Source organism: Hemicordylus capensis, chromosome 6 (genome assembly GCF_027244095.1).
Source record: "Hemicordylus capensis ecotype Gifberg chromosome 6, rHemCap1.1.pri, whole genome shotgun sequence".
In the NCBI taxonomy this organism is placed as follows: domain Eukaryota; kingdom Metazoa; phylum Chordata; class Lepidosauria; order Squamata; family Cordylidae; genus Hemicordylus; species Hemicordylus capensis.
The window spans coordinates 98641144-98645944 of NC_069662.1; positions in this window are offsets into that span (position 1 = coordinate 98641144).

Below are 4801 nucleotides of genomic sequence, written 5' to 3' on the forward strand. Positions count from 1 at the left end.
GCATGTGTTTTATGAGATCCATTTTGGCTATCTCTGAGGCCATAACTCTCCATACAGCCATGTATTAGCAATTTCTGTGGTCATGGTGACTTGGAAAACTTGGATTTCAGGGTGAATATACATTCCGATACAAGAACTAGTTTAGAGCGGATGGGCCTGCTCCTCGGTCCATAGGTCTAAACAGGGATCCTCAACGCTGGGCCCCCAGAGGTTATTGGACTTCAACTCCCATAATCCCCAACCAAAGGCCACTGGGGCTTGGGATTATGGGAGTTGAAGTCCACTAACATCTGGGGGCCCAACGTTGAGGATCCCTGGTCTAAAAGGAGTGAGTCACCACTTCTATGCATGGAGGTCCTTGTGGAAGCCTTTTGGGGCACTGAGCATTTTCTCCATGCCCATTTGGCTGAATAATCTACTGTATGAGAACATGTCACATTGTCAGGTGGAAGATGTGCACATGGTGCAAACATTGAACAATGAGCTCACCAGAGCAGTAGACACAATTGCTCTTAAGGTGGTGGCATGTGTGCAAGCGCAGACTGGGCCAGGAGGTGCAAGCTGCCACCTTGGAACCCGTTCCGTTCCAGATAGGCTACTTAGTTGTCTTTCCCTCTGTTTCCCCAACTGGCAGCAGCTTTATGGCCTCTGTGCCTGACCGGCGGATCTCCAGGATGTCTTTGCCTCTTCTCCTCTCCACTGCTTCCCTGGCCCTCCTCTCCGACCTGCTTCAAAATGAGCTCTGTGGTATTAGGAAGAACTATGGGAGCTGAAGCAGCAAGGTACTAGAGCACAAGTGGAGGAAGACTCAGGGCAAATCTGACAGATCACAACTCAGAGCTTACTTGAAGATCTATGCTCTGGCAGTGTGGGTGGAAAAGAAGTGGTTCTTTTCTGCTCACATTGCTTCCACAAATTCCCATCCAGCGGAGCTGTCTAGGGTTGTGAGAGGGCTAGTATGTGCCTCCTACCCCTTGAATTTGAACTTGGAACCATCAGTCACTTGCTGTAATATCTTCAATGACTTTTTTGCAGATAAAATCTCTCGTATTTGGGGCGAACTGGATTCCACAGTTACTGCAAAGTCTACTGTGGAGGTGTCCAGCAACTCCTCTTTTAGGATTAGATTGGATCACTTTCAGTTTGTGACTCCTGAGGATGTGGACAAACTGCTTCAGACTGTGCATCCTACATCCTGTTTGCTTGACCGTAGCCAAACTTGGCAACCCTCCAGGTTTCATGATCCTACAGCAGCCCCACCTTGAGGGTTGGGGAGGAAGGGTTGCAGTTATCTATCATGAGTCCATTCCCCTCTCCAGATGGCAGGTTAGGGTGGGCCTAAGAGATAAGATAGGGATTCTGTTGCTGAATAAATGATTTTTTAAAAAGACATGCCTCAAAATAAGATCAAATCCGTTGATAGGGATTTTTTAAAGCTGTCTTTTTGCAGTGTTCCCTCTAATTTTTTTCCATTGGTGTGCAGAAATTAGTTTTGTTCTGAGTGGCAGTACCAAGGCAGTGTGCATGCACATGCATTCAGAGTGGGGCCTTCCTGATTCAGCCTGGGTGGGATCTAAAATAAACTGAGCCGACACACAAAAAAACCTTGTGTGCATATGCACATGCGAAAGCCTTAGAGGGAACACTGCTCTTCTGCCCTTTAAATGCTCACTTATTATTAAATCCTAAGAAACTGGGATGACTCCATGTATGCTACTCTGTTGTCTGATTTGAAATCAAATTAGTGGGTATGTATTGTCTAAACTGATTGCTAGTAGGTGACTTCTATTTCTGTTTGGCATAAATGGCATTGAATGGGATGAATTTATTGGTGTCATGTGGCTAAATGTAAGTGCTAAGTGCTATTGCTAAAGGTCAGCATAAATATGAATATGTTGTTTGCACATGTATACATGTATTTTGTCAAGACACTTATATCCTGCCCTTCCTTTAAGTGGCTCAGGGTACTGTGTGTATGATTCTTTCTTCCTACTTTTATTCTTACTACAATCCTGTGAAAGCCACCTAATGGCACAGTGGGGTAATGACTTAACTAGCAAGCCAGAGGTTGCCGGTCCGAACCCACGCTGGTATATTACCCAAACTATGGGAAACACCTTTATGGGGCAGCAGCGATATAGGAAGATGCTGAAAGGCATCATCTCCTACTGCGCAGGAAACAGCAATGGTAAACCCCTCCTGTATTCTACCAAAGACAACCACAGGGCTCTGTGGTCACCAGGAGTTGACACTGACTCAACGGCACACTTTACCTTTTACAATCCTGTGAGGTGGGTCAGGATGAGAGGGAGTATCTAGTTTAAGGTTATCCCCTGAAAGTCCTGGCTGAGTATGCAAGGATTTGAACCCAATTCTCATCCAGCACTCTAACCAGCAAACCACACTGGCTTTAAACTGTTGAGAGACTTGGAAACAGGGAGGGGGCATGGTCCTAGGGATGTGCAGACCAGTCCAGCGGTTTGGTGGGGGCCAGACCCAACTTGGCCGGTCTGGTTCGAGTCCAGTCTGGACTCGAACCGAACCGGGCCAACCGGTTCCGTGCACACCACTACTTGGTCCATATGCCAATGTTGCAAGAGGCTAAGTTGTTCTGCATGCAGGACAGAGCCTTCTGTTGTTGCCCCTAAGCTCTGGAATGCTCTCCCAGTCAATGTCTGCTCTTTAACATCTGTGGCTACTTTTAAAAATCAATGAAAGTCCTTTTTATTTGTTCAGGCTTTTACCGCTTAGGGGCTGCCAGGTCTCTCGACTCTGCTTTTTTTGCCTTTTTTAATGGTGGCTGGTTTTTTGTTTGTTTGGGTTTGGGGTTTTTTTTTGGTGTTTTATGGTTTTTACTGTTTAACTGACTTTAAGGTTTTATATATGATTTTTATGCATTTTTTTATTTTAACTTTTGCAAACCACCTTGGGATGCTTTATAAAAGGTAGTATAAAAACTGAACAATTAAAAATATACATATATATAAAAATATGCTGACACCCAACTCTATTTCTCCATAACCTCTTCAGGAAATTGCATAACTTCCCTAAATGCCTGCCTGGATGTGGGAATGGGCTGGATGAGGGATAAAAAACTGAAGCTGATTCCAAATAAGACAGAGGCACTGACTGTGGGCGGCCTGGACCTGAGAGGTGGTTTAGACTTGCCTGATCTGGAAGGGGTTACACTCCCACTGAAAGATCAGGTATATAGCTTGAGAGTGCTCTTGGATCCCAAACCCTCTTGGTTTCTCAGACTGAGGCAGTGGTCAGGAGCACTATTTATCAGCTTCGACCAATACATCACTGTGCCCATTTCTTGAGGTAAATTACCTTAAAATAGTGGTGCATGTGCTGGTAATCTCCAGGCTCGACTACTGTAATGCACTCTACTTGCAACTGCCTTTGTACGCAGTTCAGAAACTACAATTGGTGCAGAATTGGTACTTAAGAAAGCATCTTCTTTGTCATATGCCCTGCCACCCATTATGATCATCTGGGGTGGTCCAGTTATGGGCTTGTTTGGTGGCAATTCGAGACCAGGCCTTCTCTGTGGCTGCCCCAGAGCTTTGGAATGCACTTCCTGTCAAAATAAGAACATTTCTGATTGCTTTTAAAAAGACCCTCAAGACACATCTGTTTTCTCAGGCTTTTAACTGAAATTGTTTTTATCCCATGAAATTGTTTTAACCTTTTTTTTGTGTGAAATTATTTTAATTGTTTTTACTCCATTTTATATTTTTTGTGATTAAAATTATGTGCTCCACCTGGAGATACACATATCAGGTGGTATATAAATATAATAAATAAATACTATGTCTTGCTATGGTATTAGGACGGGGAATAAGGAAAGTTGTCTTCAGTCATTCAAGAGATATCAGAGTAGTTATTTTAGTTCTGCAAAAATGATTCTGCATGCCCACGTCTGTAAATCTAGTAACTTTCTGTGATATAGGGTGAGCATATATAAATGCCAGCATGGTATAGTGGTTAGAGTGCCAGACTAGGACTGGGGAGACCCGGTTAAAAATCCCCATTCAACCCCATTCAACCATGATACTAGCTGGGTGACTCTGGGCCAGTCACTTCTCTCTCAGGCTAACCTACTTCACAGGGTTGTTGTGAGGAGAAACTCAAGTATGTCGTTCACTGCTCTGGGCTCCTTGGAGGAAAAGCGGGATATAAATGTAATAATAATAATAAATGTGTCCTTGGGAGCAAAAGACACAAATGACATATTCATAATTACCGAGAATGTTCTTTATCAACATTCTTTCTGTGAATACATTCTTTAGGATCCAATAAGCCTATTTAGTGTATGTAGGTTCAATTGGGGGATGCCGTCTTTCATTCTTCTCTGGAATAATGCTGGAAGTTGAGGAGGGGTACTTGTTCTTTGATCATTTCCTTACTGACCTATTTCAGTCTCATCTAAAAAGAAATCCCTTGCTAAATTTCTGTCAGTGGGGGAAGGAGGAAGTAATGGAATGGAGTTACTCGATAATGTAGACATCCTATATATTACGTTGTGCACCTAGCAATAAACATGAGGCCATATAATAAAGAAGTGGGACAACCCCACATGAGAGGGAGCTGAGTAGAAAAGCACCTGTCCTGGATGCTTTAGAAATATGAAACCCTTTCTTAGGAACCAGACTTACACTGCATAATCCGTTCATTGGGTGTATTTTCCAACTCTGTGTGTTTGGGGTCTCTATCTTTTTCTAGTACAAAAATATGATCATTGCAAAGTTTCTCATATTTGAAAGAAAGTTTCTCATATTTAAGAAAGATTAAAATG